Below are 16654 nucleotides of genomic sequence, written 5' to 3' on the forward strand. Positions count from 1 at the left end.
TTCCTCTCTGGTTTTATTGAAATTACACAACTTTACCCAGGCCTTTATAGCCTATTGTCGGCTAGGGATTTTTCTTAACCTTAAAGATGCCCTATGCAGAAATCGCCATTTCCTGGTTTCAAAAATGTGAATAGCTCACCTAATTTCAGTTTATGTGACAAAACAAGCAAGTATAGCGTAGAGAATCATTGTACCATCTAAACCTCTGTGAAATATAGTTTCCATAAACAAAAGTATTGTATTTTCAGCTGTTTGAAGCTGGTGTACAAAACCGAAAGTAAAAGATGCAAAAAAAATAAAAAAACTTAAGCACGAGAAGCATAGAAATATTGCCATTAGAGTATATCTACCGCTTCTTAGACTTGGGAGGACGGCTCATAATAATGGTGGAATGGAGTATAATGGATGGTATGGAGTAAATGGAATGGTATTAAACAAATGAAAACTATGTTTTTGATACCATTCCATTTACTCCATACTAGCCATTAATATGTGTCGTTCTCCCCTGTGCAGCCTCCACGGATTTCTATGTGAATTTGGTCAGGTCGCCCAGAAAGTTAAATATTGCAGCTTTAAGGATCCCAACTTCATTTAAACGTTTAAACGTTCACACCCCTAATTTGGACTCATACTGTATATCAGTTATCGGATCTTTAGAGACACTATACTTTGCACCGTTCCCTGTTCCAGCCTATGAGGTGAAGTCATTTTCCCCCAGGCAAGGCGATTGGTTCCACAGAGGCCAGAGGGAAGTATTGTCCTTTGTAGTCTCTGGTTGCTGCTCACAGAGCCAGGCTTGTCTCTAATTAGCCTGTGTGCAAGTGCAGCTCATCCAAAACCCCTTCTCCAGCTCCAACCCAGAATGAATCACTACCATTACTCTTTCTTCCTGACTCAGCACCACCTCACTCCACCACATACGCAGGCGAGAGGAGAGGAACAGTAAATAGTGTTCACTAAGGGTGGAGTGGGGATAGCAATGGGACTGCAACCTGAGTCTACTTATTCATCCAGTGGCTGCAGGTTTGAAGGATTGGGTTTTAGAGGAAGAGCAAGACGATGGGTTTTGGGAGGTCCTTGAAATGATCCTTGAAATGAGGGGTCATAAATGCCAACACCACCCATCCATCCACCGCAGCCCAATGCTTTGTTGTGGTTGTCTGTCTGTCTGTGGTTTGGGATAGGGGAGTGTAGTAGGGGGAGGCATGGTTTGGTTTAGATAGCTGCTTTCTCAATCCACACCAATTGGACCACAATTCTTTGAGTCCCTTTCATGTGGTGTTGTATATTTTTATGAACTCTTGTAAAGATGACGAATGTGCAATCAGACAATTAAGACTTCTGGGAGTATGCAAAACCTCAAACAGATACTGCATATACACACTATGATACACAGCACCAGCCTAGCAACTGCTAGCATAGTTTCCATGCTGGTTTCATACTAAACATTTTGCTTTGCAGCATCTGGACAACTGCAGGAGGGAGGGAGGAAAGAGGAGAGGAGGAGGGAGGGGCATAATTCGATTTAATTTGGATTAATATCTGCAGCTGCCCAGGGCTCTAATAAAATAATAAAGGGATACGTCAGAGAGAAAGAGAGAGAGAGAGAGAGAGAGAGAGAGAGAGAGAGAGAGAGAGAGAGAGAGAGAGAGAGAGAGAGAGAGAGAGAGTTAGCAGTGTGGAGGATTGAGAGGCAGCCAGGACTGACGCACTGAACAGCGAGAGGGAAGAGAGAAGTAGAGATAAGAGAGGAACAGACGAAAGGATAAGAGGAAAGAGGAGAGGCGAGGAATGAGGATGCAAGAAGACAGGAGAGAAGAAGTGAGTGGAGAGACTGACAGGGTAAGGCGAGGAGAGAGGTAGAAGATAGATTGAGAAAAGAGAAAAGATGGTTTAGGTTTTATTTATTTAACATTTATTTAACTAGGCAAGTCAGTTAAGAACAAATTAGTTTTTACAATGACGGCCTACCCTGGCAAAACCCTAACCCGGACGATGCTGTGCCAATTGTACGCCGCCCCAAGTAGAGGGAATGAGTGGAGGTCCTTCCGTGAAAGAGATCCACAGACGAAGGGAGGGCAATCCCATTGGGAGCCTTCGCTGGGCTAGGTGAACTCATCAGGGCTGTACAGCACATTACCACCAGCACCCTGAGAGCACAGGCCAGCCCCATTAATGCTGCCATTGTCTCAGCCTCAACGATGTCAAAACTTTTAGAAATATACCTCATGACCTTGTCATAATCCATCAAAGCTACAGTAAAGGTAATAGGTTTAGACTCTGCGGGGTTGCGGGACATCAGACAGACCTAGTGCTCCTCTGATGACATCACTCAGTCAGGATGTAGAGCAGAGACAGTCGAGGGCTGCAGTACAATTCCACACCATGGCTGACCTTCTTTACACCACTTTGTTCTCCTGAGAACTGAGGCTAACACAGGGAGATCAGGGTGAGGTCATTAGCAGCACTGACCCGAAACAAAAATAATAGGATATCTGACGGTTCTCTTTTAGATGTTTAAACCCAATTTATGTTGGTTCCCCCACTCTCCCCCCTCCGCTCACCCTCTGCCTCTCCTCCTTTCTGCGCCTTTTCATTGATAGTCCTTTGCTTGTGGGTTTATGGGTCACTCATACAGCAGCACACAGGTCATGTTAAACTGCAGGGTAAGAGGTAATGCCTCTCATTTATTGGGGACAGAGGAGCACATAGTGGCTGCCATTGGGCTAGGGCAGGAGCGTCTGTGTGTGTGTGTGTTTGTGTGTTTATTTTTTTATTTTTTCATTTCACCTTTATTTAACCAGGTAGGCTAGTTGAGAACAAGTTCTCATTTGCAACTGCGACCTGGCCAAGATAGAGCGTAGCAATTCGACACATACAACAACACAGAGTTACACATGGAATAAACAAAACATACAGTCAATAATACAGTAGAACAAAAGAAAACAAAAAGTCTATATACAGTGAGTGCAAATGAGGTAAGTTAAGGCAATACAGTTTTTCTCAATTGCTAAAACACTAAAACCCATTGGCTGAACAAAGTTCTCAGTTGCCTGGACTCATTTAGCTAATTATGCAGTCTGTTGTCAATACCTAAAACCATTTCACATGGTAAAACCCATTTACAGATCTCACTTAGACTTTTCAGCAAAACTCTAAACACATTCTCATTCTCAAAACACATTCTGCACTCTAATGCACATGTCATCCATACTGGTAAACACAAGTGGCAACAATCAAATCCAAATTGAGAACACATGTCATTGATTGAACACAACCACTCAAAATTGATTTAACCTGTTTCAAATGATGCGACACAACCAATATAAGCCAGTTCAGAGAGCAAACAGGTTGTTGAAGGTGGGAAGGAGAAAGTCTGAGAATGGATAGAAGAAACAATGTGAGAGGACGAGTGCATATACGAGGTGGGCGATGAGGAGGAAGAGGAGGAGGGCAAGAAAGAGGAGGACGAAGAGGAAGAGGAAGACAAAGAGTGGAAATATCTGATGAAATTCGAGCAACAGTTATAGACCATGTTTTTGTCCATGGACTGACAATGAGGGAAGCAGGACTTGGAGTGCAACCCAATTTGAGCCGATTTTCTGTGTCCACCATAGTAAGGATATTCAGAGAAGAGAACAGGTACAGTATACTACTGTATTTTTGTAATTGCAAATTTACTGTACTACACTATATGCAGCTGTTTCAATATACATTTGTTAATCACTGTATGTATTGTACTGCATGAATATGTTTTGTAACTGCACAACTACTTTTTGTAGAATTGCATGGCTGCCACATGCAGGTGGAAGTACAGCTATATTCACTCGGGAGCAAGAGGCCGTTATAGTTGGCATGGTCCTTCAAGATAATGCAATACGACTCAGAGAAATCTAGGAACGAGTGATACAAGACAACACACACTTCCAGGGAATCGACAGTGTGAGCATTTCCACAATTGACCGTGTTCTCCATCGTAACAGGATGCGAGTGAAACAAGTATACAGAGTACCTTTTGAGCGCAACTCACCAAGGGTGAAAGAACTGCGAGCTCAGTATGTGCAAGTAAGTGTACATTCAGAAACATTTACTGTAATCCAGATTGTCTACAGTACTAACACATACTATGTGAATGACATTACTCTTCAGTACATACAATGTATGTGAATCAGAAGTGCATACATTAGGCCTAATTGTACTCTACAGTATAGCACTGTCTCTGTACGACTTACAAAATCCTACATACAGTATATTGTATTTCTACACAGACAATATTTGACTTGGAATCCTTGGACAGACCCCATGAGTTCATCTTTGTCGATGAAGCAGGCTTCAATCTAACAAAGAGGAGAAGGAGAGGCCGAAACATGATTGGACAGCGGGCCATTGTTGAAGTCCCTGGTCAACGAGGTGACAATGTCACAATCTGTGCTGCTATCAGCAACCATGGTGTTCTACATCACCATGTTACACTCGGGCCATATAACACCCAGCACCTTCTAACATTTATTGCCAATCTAAGAGATATTTTATTTGAGCAGCAGGTTCAAGAGCAGCAGGGTCAAGAGCTAAATGAGAATCCCATTCCCACCTATGTGATAGTGTGGGACAATGTCAGTTTCCATCGAGCTGCTCAGGTAAGGGAATGGTTTAACATCAATGGGCAGTTTATGAACTTGTACCTCCCTCCATACTCGCCTTTCCTGAATCCGATTGAGGAGTTTTTCTCCTCTTGGAGATGGAAAGTGTATGATAGACAACCCTACACCAGAGTAAATCTGCTGCAAGACATGGATTTAGCCTGTGGTGATATAGGTGAGGAATCATGTCAGGGCTGGATACGGCACACAAGAGGCTTCTTCCCCCGTTGCCTCAGGAGAGACAATATTGCTTGTGATGTCGACGAAGTGCTCTGGCCTGACCCAGCCCAAAGACAAGAAGAAGCACATTGATCACATGTTTACTCCTTTGATTTTTGTCCCTTTTAGTATTGTATACTGTAGTACAGTGCATTGTAGGCTGTATACTGTACAATGGACAAATTGTATGGCCCTGAACATTGTGCTTTCCATTTATTAACAGTACTGACTGCTCAATAGATTTTGACTGGTTGCAGGTTCATATCAACAAAGAACAAGAATTACAGTATCACAGAGACAAAGGACAAGTTTGTGAGATGCAGGGTACGGTACTGTATAAATAGGGCTACAAGGAGGAGGAAGAACAAAAAACTAAATTGCAAAGAGCAAAACAGAGTAGTAATTTCTGATCCATTTTGAGCTACTATGATAGAACATGTTTTCGTTCATCAAAAGACAATGAAGGAAAAATATGAATATTTTTTTAGATTAAAAATGTACTTCTGTCACGGTTGTCGTCGGTTAAGGAGGACCAAAACGCAGCAGGTATGTGTATGCTCATCTCGACGTTTTAATAAGTACAAAATGAACACCAAAATAACAAACAGAAATACGATCGACAAAAAAAACAGTCTGGTAAGGCACAAGGCTAAACACAGAACAATCTCCCACAAAATACAAGACAAACATACCCAACTAATATAGGACTTCCAATCAAAGGCAACACCAAACAGCTGCCTTCAATTGGAAGTCCAACCCCAATTAACTCAACATAGAACCACACACACTAGACTAAACATAGAAATACATGAAAACCAAACAGTGCCCAAAAACCCTGGAATACTTATTCAAACACCCTTTTAACAAACACACCACCCTGAACCACATAAAACAAATACCCTCTGCCACGTCCTGACCAAACTACAATACTAATTAACCCTTATACTGGCCAGGACGTGACAACTTCTCCCTGAGAATTGTATGTTTTGAACAATGTGTTTTCTATTTTTCGGTGTATTGTTTACTGACTGCTTGAGAGTGTATATCATTTTGATCACTTTGTTTATGATTTGAGGGCAGTGTTTGATTTTGAACACAGGTAAAACTGTTTTGAGGTGAATGTTTTGTTTTGCGAGAGGAGTCAGAGGTTATGTAAATAGTGCTTGAAGATGAGGAGAGGAGAGGAGTCAGAGGTTATGTAAATAGTGCTTGAAGATGAGGTTTTGTGTTTAATGTTTTCAGGAAATGGAGCAAGGTTTCAGAAATTGTGTTTTAGCAATTGAGAAAAACTGTAAATAGGCCATGGTGGCGAAGTAATTACAATCTAGTGTGTGTGTCTGTGTGTGTGAGTGTGTGGTGGAGAGGACAGGCATGCACACGGTTCTATCTTTGCCTGCTGGGTCCATTTCCCCAGAAGAAGAAGCATGATTTTCAATAATCCACGACGCCTCTGGACTCCAGGGAGGCCAGGGAAACCATAAATAAACTGACCTGCACGCAGCACAGGGAATCTCAACCCTCATCTGACCTGTGGCAATAGTTGGTTTCCTCTAAAATATACTTTGAAATAGTCTAAAACAACTCTTTACCATTTCCGTCTTAACAAATGAGCACACACACAAACACACACACAACAACAGAGTAGCGCGTGAAACAGACGGAGAGAGAAAAAAAGCTTCCTTTCCCCTGTTTGCTTTAGTTAATTGATGGCTGGTCCCACTAATAAATTGACTGGTGTCGTATGGTAATGAATGACTGTTGTAACTAATCCCCTCTGAGTGGAGAAGCGAGGTGCCAGGGGCTGGACTCTCTCGTCTCTAATCTCATCTGGGGCCCTTTGCTCTCCTCCCCTTGCCTCGCCTGGCTTCAGCTGCTTCCAATTTGGGCTCAGCACTTGTGCTGCTGTCGCTTGCCATTTACACAGCCATGAATCTCCGCAGCACAGGCCTGTCTGCATACGGCTGGGAGCATGCCTGTCTGTGTGGATGTATAGGATGCCTTCATGGCTATGTGTGTCTGTGGCTGACGATGAGTGTGTGCTTGTGTACGTGGAGGAGTATGTGTGTGCATCTGAAAGTGCTTATGTGTGTAAATCGTGACGTGTGTGTCTACGTTTCCTTCTAAATAAATCAGTGTGTATGTATGAGTGTGTTTAGGTGTATGTGTATGTGTGTGTGTTTGGGTGTATGTGTATGTGTGAGTGTGTTTGGGTGTATGTGTGAGTGTGTTTGGGTGTATGTGTGAGTGTGTTTGGGTGTATGTGTATGTGTGAGTGTGTTTGGGTGTATGTGTATGTGTGAGTGTGTTTGGGTGTATGTGTATGTGTGAGTGTGTTTGGGTGTATGTCACGTGTCAGTGTTCCAGTGGTTTTACAACCTATTTAATGCAAACAAGGAGCCTGTGGGATCAGGGGGGGGTGGTTGAGAGGAGAGAGAAGGGCCACTTCAGAGACAGCTCTGGAAAGTGGTGGCTTTATGTTGGGTCATAATATGTTGTTTTTGACAGTGTTCCTTTGTGTGATCCAAGAGGAGGGGAAGTGGTCAGCACTCAGAGAGAGAGGAACTGGTCTCGTGCGGCTCCCACACCCGTGGCCTCACACTGGGGTCTTTCCACTTACAGCTACTAAAAACTACAGCCATTAAAACGGCTAATCACGCTTAACAGCTGCATCCTTCACTATACAAATGCTCAACACCTCGCTCTCCCACCCACACATACACACTCATATATACACACACACGCGCACGCACGCACGCACGCACGCGCACACACACACACACACACACACACACACACCGAACATACCAGCCCCCACGTACTCTCACACTCCCCTTGCTAATGGCAAGCTGCAGCCCAGCGATGTTTAAAGTGAGGGGCTTAGAGTGTAGGCCTCTGATAAGCCGAGCTGAGCTGTGAAAACACAGATTACATTTTTGCGGCTTATTAAAGATGCCGAGCCTCTGCCTCTCGGCCACGCCGTAATTGCAGCCCAGAAACCGCAGCCTCCGCTTGGCTGAGAAACATGGCTTGATGGGGCTCTTTCAGTCACACTAATTCAGCAAAACCTCCCCCCTATACAGGAGGTTGGTTATGGCTGGAGCTCCTGGTAATGGCTGGAGTGGAATGGTATCAAATATGTCAAACACATGGGTTCCATCTGTTTGATGCTATTCCATTAACTCATTTCCAGCCATTATTATGTCTCAGCAGCCTCCACTGCCTCCCTAATGTCTCAATGTGCTGCCTGCGGCCCCCTCCTGCCCGGTGTTGTGTTGTTTCACGTGTCTGTCTTTATAAATCCTGTTCAGTCTGTGATATCAACTGGAACCTCCCATTGTCATCCTCTCTTTCTCACACTCTGTCCTCACATAACTCAGTCACAGCAGGGGAGAAGGGCAGGAGGCCAACTAACACACCTGACCTGAGGGAGACATGAACACTATCACAGCGTATATGCCAGGGAGACATGAATACTATCACAGCGTATATGCCAGGGAGACATGAATACTATCACAGCGTATATGCCAGGGAGACATGAATACTATCACAGCGTATATGCCAGGGAGACATGAATACTATCACAGCGTATATGCCAGGGAGACATGAATACTATCACAGCGTATATGCCAGGGAGACATGAATACTATCACAGCGTATATGCCAGGGAGACATGAATACTATCACAGCGTATATGCCAGGGAGACATGAATACTATCACAGCGTATATGTCAGGGAGACATGAATACTATCACAGCGTATATGCCAGGGAGACATGAATACTATCACAGCGTATATGCCAGGGAGACATGAATACTATCACAGCGTATATGCCAGGGAGACATGAATACTATCACAGCGTATATGCCAGGGAGACACGAATACTATCACAGCGTATATGCCAGGGAGACATGAATACTATCACAGCGTATATGCCAGGGAGACACGAATACTATCACAGCGTATATGCCAGGGAGACATGAATACTATCACAGCGTATATGCCAGGGAGACACGAATACTATCACAGCGTATATGCCAGGGAGACATGAATACTATCACAGCGTATATGCCAGGGAGACACGAATACTATCACAGCGTATATGCCAGGGAGACATGAATACTATCACAGCGTATATGCCAGGGAGACACGAATACTATCACAGCGTATATGCCAGGGAGACATGAATACTATCACAGCGTATATGCCAGGGAGACTATGATCTCCACTACAAGTTCCAAGTTTTATTAGTCGTACGGGATACGCATGGTGTACATCGTCCAACAAAATGCTGACTTGCAGGTTCCTTCTCGACAATGTAACAGCAATAAGAAATAGTAAAACATAAAAGTACTAATATAAAGTAAATGGGCAGTAGAATAGAATAAACATTTTAGCATCAGTATAATACAGGAAGGCACAATTTATAGTCCAATATTTCCACGTGTATTGGAGAAGAGGGGATGGGGGTCAGGTGTATGAATTGAGCAGTATAATACGAGTCTGGTTGCAGCTGTGATGTGTGCTAAGATGCGGAGAATCAGAGCAGGTGGTCAGTCCAGTTCAAGTGTTCAGCAGTCTGATGGCTTGTAGATAGAAACTGTCTCTGAGCCTGTTGGTATCAGACGTCCAATACTTTCTGCCCAATGGTAGAGAAGTGAAGAGGTTGTGGCTGGGGTGTGGGGTCCTTGATGATGCTGCGGCCTTCTTCAGCCACCGTTTCTAGTAGATGTCCTGGATGGGTGGAAGCACGATCCCAGGGGTGTACTAGGCCGTCTTCACCACCCACTGGATGGTCTTGTTTTCGTGGACAGAGCAAGTCCCGTACCAGGCTGTGATGCAACCGGTCAGGACGCTCTCGATGATGCAGCGGTAGTATTTTGAGAGGACCCGGGGCAGAATGACGTATTTCTTCAGCCGCCATAGGAAGTAGAGACGCTGTTACGCCCTCTTGACAAGGGCGGTGGTGATGTTGGTCCATGAAAGTCCTCGGTGATGTGGACGCCGAGGAATTTAAAACTCGTGACTCTCTACAGTCCCATTGATGTGGATCTGGGTATGTTCCCTTCTATGCTTCCTGAAGTCAACCAGAAACTCCAATGTCATAATCAAATATAAGGAATACGGAATGTGTTTGATATTCTGTTATAATAAAATGAGGTATAATTTTGATAGCGTTATTTGATATATTGTAACTTGGGATATCCCCAGTGAAAACAAGAGTTGTGTTGCTTGGAAGGGCGATGCGATCCAGGCATACATTATATCCATGTTCTCTGGCAGTTTATAAAAGTGCCTCCATCTGCAAATACTTAGATGTTTTTTCAAGCTCAATCAGAGATAAAGACCATTGTGTTGCAGGTCCAGCAGTAAGACAATATCTCCCCAACCTCATAGAAAACAATTACGATGAGGTAATTACACCACTGGTTTGGAATTTAAGCCAAGGCTTGAGATTTGGTTGGGGGCCTGAGAAACAGAGAGAAATATGAGGGGTGGCTGTCTTAATACAGTGTTATCTTACTCCACATTGACTCTCTCTGATTCAGTGGGTTTGTCTGTTATCAGCCTGTGTGTGATGTAATGTTTTGTTTTTGGAGCCCATGGGCTGGATGTGGTGGAGCCAACGGGCCATAGATCCCACGGGATCCTCTGATTGGAGGGACTTGAACCCATCCAATAATATTCACTCACTCATCCTGGGTCTGTACACTCTGCACCCGGGCTATTGGACTGGGGGAAACACATCAAGAGTTTCTAAACTAAAACAGAGACGTGTTATCTCTAGGTCAGACACACCAGACAGACTGGACCCTAGTCAGCCACTCTGACAACAGGCAGGGGACCAAACTCCAAAGCACCTAACAAGGTCAGAGAGTACACGCATGTAAGGAAAATAACTCAGTGAGTGAAGGAACAAAAGTGAAAACAACCCTCAACAATCAACGCTACGAATACAGCGCCCTCACCTCTCTGGCTTTCCTGAGTGAGGAGGATTGCCATCATTCAGTCTCACCTTAACTCTCACCCTCCCAGTGAGAGTCCCAGTCCTAGTCCCAGTTTGCAGCTGGCCTGTCTGTCTGCTGTGGTGACGGCTGCAGTAATGCAGACCAGCCCTGGGAGGGGGGGTCAGTCAGGGTAGTGGTACAGTACAGAGAAGTAAGGGGAGGTAAAGTAAATCAAAGGATCATGCACATTTTCCACAGTCTGTGAGAGGCAGACAGCAGACAGGCAGCAGAGGGAGTGTGTAGATGGAAGGAAGGGGGGAACACTCTTAACTGGAACTTTGAACGGGTCATAGATCAAGAGGACAGGACATCACATTAGTTCAACTTAAGACCAAAGATATATCCTGTATGTCCACTTCAACGAATAACTAACAACATACATCTATGTTATGTGTCTAAAACACACAAATACATTCTCTAGGCCATGTATCCGCAAAGCCAGAGCCTAACAATCACAACAATGTCACACACAGCTCATCTTTGATGTCGCACTCGAATGCTGCATTAACTAAGAATGCTGCACTAACTTCCCTTGGCAACGCTATGGCAACAATTTGTGCATGTGCTGTCCCATCTCCAGTCATCCAGTATCGCTGGTTTTTATTTATCCTTAAGGTAGGGGAAGAGGGGGCTGAGAGGAGGGGTATCAGGTTGGGTGCTGGCAGGGGCCTTTCCTACACAGTCCCGGCGGCAGTCCTGGATGCTATCCACCACGCTGCATAGCAGGGCTCTCTGAATAGGAGCTGACACTTCCACTCAGCGCTGCTTGTGATCTGAGACACCCGGAACGGCGCTCTCATAAGTGTCTAATCTCAGCATCCCTGTCCCCGTCTCAACCCCCCCAGACAAACCCCCACCACAGCCCTCTAGTACTACTTAACTGGATAATTCTAGGTCTTTTGACTGTGTGTGTGTGTGTGTGTGTGTGTGTGTGTGTGTGTGTGTGTGTGTGTGTGTGTGTGTGTGTGTGTGTGTGTGTGTGTGTGTGTGTGTGTGTGTTTTCTGTGTATCTCGGTAGTCTGTCCATGCGTGTGTGGGAGTTTTTGAGTGTCTCATACGCTGTATCAGAGGGCTTCTCAGTGGCGGTCAGTGACGTTTAAGATTTATTTTTTCCTGAGCATGGCCTATATTTACAGCATATTGGATGACTGTCATTCATATCCCATTCACCCAGTTCAATGTAACAGCGAGAGGTTTAGACTACTACATGATACTAAAAAATGTCCCTATAGTCATCACAAGGTTGCTACAACCTAGCCTATGAATGAAAGTTTACAAAGCAGGTGCACAAAGGTCGAGAGAAACATTTGAGGTAAAAGACAGTGACACATGGACAGAAAGTGACACATTAAATACAGCCTTGCACAGTCTTGCCTGCATATAGCTGATATAAGGTATAATCATTAGTCCAACAGGTGCAAACGAGAGTTTCTCTTCGACAAATTCAGGTATGTTTATCCCCATTTTGTTCCGTTTGCTTCCATTTAAAAAACTATTTTCAACAGAATTGGCAGAATGAATACACCTCTGATCACATATACACAGTTCACTTTCATAGCAGCCACATTGTATTCCTTCTCTCCTCCTGTCACCTTGTCCCTTTGCTTGCGGACTTCAATGCACAACACATCAGCTGTATGTGACCAGGCGAAAAAAACTTTCCAAGCCAAACCATATCATAACCACTACACACAGCCTACATCGTTGTCACCATATTAGCTAAAGTAACGTCATAGTCAACATAGCTAATAGACGTTACAGTAACGTTACAGTGTAGTCAGTAAGCAGTTTAGCTCTTACACCGGCAGGCCCCGGTAGCAATACATTTGTAAAACCAAAAGCTTACCTTGACTTTGAAGAGTTCTAGTGTTTTGTTGGATAGTCATCGCCAGCTAGCTAACATAGCATCCTTATTTTTGAGCAAGATGTTTGAGTAGGTTAAACAAGCTAGCTGCATTTGCTAGCTAAGTAAGTGAAACTGAAAGTAAAAAAAAAAATGTAATCTCTATCTTTCACTTGCTTCTCCTTCATTTTGGAAGAAAGGGATTTGTTCAAAACTGTTCAACTATTGTCTTTCTCTCTCTTTGAATCAACTACTTACCACATTTTATACACTGCAGTGCTAGCTAGCTGTAGCTTATGCTTTCAGTACTAGATTAATTCTCTGATCCTTTGATTGGGTGGACAACATGTTCATGATGCAAGAACTCTGATAGATTGGAGGACGTCCTCCGGAAGTTGTCATAATTACTGTGTAAGTCTATGGAAGGGGGTGAGCCTCCTAGGTTTTGTATTGAGTCAATGTACCCAGAGCAGGATGGAAGCTAGCTGTCCTCCGGCTACAACATAGTGCTACCCTACAGAGTGCTGTTGAGGCTACTGTAGACGTTCATTGCCAAATAGTGTTTTAATCAATTATTTGGTGACGTGATTCTATTTAGTATAGTTTTATCTAAAAAGTATAACTTTTTCAATGTTTTACATTTTTTTAAATGAAATTCACTGAGGATGGTCCTCCCCTTCCTCCTCTGAGGAGCCTCCACTGGTACACCTTGTGTCAACATGTGTAGGCACATGTAGGGCTGTTGCGGTGACCATATTACCGCCACACCAGCTGTCACAACTCATGAAGGCAGTCACGGTAATTAGGCTTCTCCAAGCTCTGATGCTGCTGATGGTCATTAATAGCCTACCAATCTTGCTAACTGCCTGGTACTCAGGACTCTATTGTCCCTCTAATAACTCTGACATCAATGCAAATGTAATCAAAAATCGAATCAAACACTTCATGAGAGCCCATGACCTCATGTTGTGCAACATTTCTATAGGCTATGCAATTGTGCGCAAAAACAGAGGGATGGCCTCTACTAAAAAGAGGAGGCTCCCATCAGCTTTCTACAGGCTAAGCTTACTATATTTATTTCTCAACTTTCCTAATATTAAGCACATTGCTTATCTTTACAACAGGAGTACAGGCTACCTGGCTGGCATGAAAATAAACCATGGGAAAAGCATCCTCCATTCGCTATTTAAGTGCATAGATGGCATGTATTTCAAGACAGGTGCATGATAATTGTCCATTCTAAATCAAAACAAATTTCCCACATATATTATTTAGTATATGTAAAGACACGATTAAATCAAGAATGAATGATGCCCAGCATAAGAAACCAAGCCTTTTTTTGCGACTTTTTCTAATCATAGTGGCACACCTCATGTAGCCTAGCCTGTAGGGCTATATGTTTTGATAAGGTTTGTATCACAACTAAAGTGGCCAAATAACTTCTTAAAATTAAGCACATTAATCTGATTTACAAGGGGTGTAGAGCCTAACTTGTGTGTGAGTATATATAAGCATGCCGTGTGTTTCAAGTTTGGGGAAGATCATTTTCACCATAAAAATGCACCTTTATAATAAAAGCATTACATGCATAATCATATTTGCGGTCACTTTTTATAATAGTGTTTTCCCGCTAATGGAACATTCGTGCTTATAGCCTCCTGCCATGTACACATTGCTGCGCTTATAATGTGAAGAAATAGTTTATCAACATTTGAAGCTAAACGTTCTGATCTGTTGCGTCAGCCACATTGCATTAAAAAGGATTGTTGATGCTAGTGGTTGTATTAATTTGGGATCTATCACATCCCACAACTGTCCCAGACTATGTTTGGAATTTTTATTTCTCGCACAGAATAGAATAGGCCGACTTTTGTGCTATGGGGGATAGTAGATTGACATAGGCTAGTGCTTTTGCTGTTCTTTAGGCCTACTCATCTTGTTGGCTGATGAAATGTAAATGTGGACAGTTCTTCCAAAATCTTCTATATGCACCTCGGAATTGGATAAGGACGCATGCAGTTGCATCCCTGATGTGTCTGTCTTCACTTGTAGCCTGTGAGAAAGATGGATGGAGAGCCATGTGAGTGAGAGGTGCTTCGGAGCGCGCAGCACTCAGGGAGAAGGGCACAACGCAGCACTCCGGGCCAAGGCACCACAGCCACTGGCCTTAAAAAGCATGGATTTTTGTAGGGTGCATTACGTCTACACATGCCGCCGTGAAATTCGAGGCAATATCAAGTGCTTGCCAAATTGTGAATGAGAGACTGAGTGTGTACAGCCTGCGCAAAAAACAAAGCAGAGCTCATGCCCTTCAAGCAACTTTTTTCAAATCATCATTAGAGACGCATCATGCAGCCTTACAATGTATTAAAAATCGAAACATATAGCCCAACGTATGTAGAACAACTAAAATTACATGAATAACTCAAAATTAAGCATATAGGGGTACCTATTTCTTTGTTAACCGCTCAACACAGAATGGCCGCATGTGCGCACTCCCTCAAATCATTTGGAGAAAATATCCTTTATATCTTATTCAGCTTTGTTCAGTTGTATTCTTCATACTATAAAATAATATAAAATAATGCCACGAGATTCTAAGCAAATCTTGTCTGCTAAATGAATTAGTATAGCCCACAGCCATTTGGCATGGCCAGATCAGGACCTAACATAAGGACATCTCAGAGTATGCTATTTTGTTCTTCTGAAATAGACTACATTTTCTTCATATCATGTTTCTTTAGAACTGTCTAAAATAACTAATGGATTTATTGTGATGGTGTAGGCTGTATTATATGGATTTATTCGACTTTTCAAAATGTAGATGTTCCAAAGGTCTGCATCAGTGGCTTGTAGGCTGTGTGTGGATGCCAGGAGATGCTAAATGTGTTATGTTAATGAACGGTAAATTACCGTGAGACCAATAGTTATTTGCTTGACAATCACCAGCTGACTAAATTTCGTGACCACCACAGCCCTAGGCACATGTGTAAAGGGGTTGCTGGTGGGAAAAGTGGAGTAATTTCTCCCAAATGAGGCCCTATTACAGCACCCTCCAGGAGGTAGTGGGCCCCTGTGAGGCCCCCAGAGAGTCTCCTCTGGGAGGAGTCGGCTGGCTGGTGAGGGAAACAGTAGTCCCATGTCAACACCACTGAGAACTCAACGTTTTATCACAGTAAAGGGTTATTGTAATCAGCCCTGGGTCCTGGGGCAAACAGTCACTCCACCCTCTACACCAGACAGGGGGCCAGCCAGCGCCAAGGGAAACCATTAGGCTCTGTTCTGGGTGAGTGGTGTGAGGAGAAGTGTGTGTGGAGTGTAGGCAGAGGGAGCTACTGGAGTTGAAAGGATCAGAATAGCAATAACAGAGTGTTAGCATTTTAAGGGGATGTAACCATACTTGCAGACGGACCATAAAACGCAAAACCATACAAAATAATTGGCCTTATGCAATTCAATAACAGTCAAGTTGGACACTTAAAAAACCTAAAAGATGAATAAACTGGAGGCTGTTGGCTCTGCCCTAAAATGCTGATGTGAGGTTTCTCTAGACCATTGGAGAGTGAGTGTATTGATATGCAGGCAAACAGAGGGGTATCCTAGTGTTTATCCATGTTACTCATTTATTCGTTTTGAGGAACTCCTAAGATGCTAACAGTGAGGAACTGGGGATACTGGATAACACAGAGGAAGATTGAGATAGAGAGATATGTTGAAAGGGGGAATGGAACGAAGACAAAGATACATTATTGAACTTGAGAAAAAGAGAGAAATGAGAGATATCAAACCTGAGAGTGAGAAAGTGAACCAAACGAGAGAGAGTGAGAAGGGGAAGTGAGAATGTGGAAAGAAGGAGGAAGTGGGGGAGAGCCAAGGCAGTCCTGGCAGCCGTCTGGTCTTCATGGTTTCTCCGACCACAACATGGCTGAGGAGCTGGCTCCCGCTCA

At 43.6% G+C, this 16654-nt stretch overlaps 1 protein-coding gene across 5 annotated transcripts in view; it reads right to left on the minus strand.

Annotated features, from left to right (window-relative positions):
* The window catches only part of emid1 (EMI domain containing 1), a 98871-nt gene that overhangs the window by 66318 nt on the left and 15899 nt on the right, over positions 1–16654 (minus strand). The gene's annotated exons all lie outside the window — the stretch shown is intronic.

Source organism: Salmo trutta, chromosome 9 (genome assembly GCF_901001165.1).
Source record: "Salmo trutta chromosome 9, fSalTru1.1, whole genome shotgun sequence".
NCBI lineage: Eukaryota > Metazoa > Chordata > Actinopteri > Salmoniformes > Salmonidae > Salmo > Salmo trutta.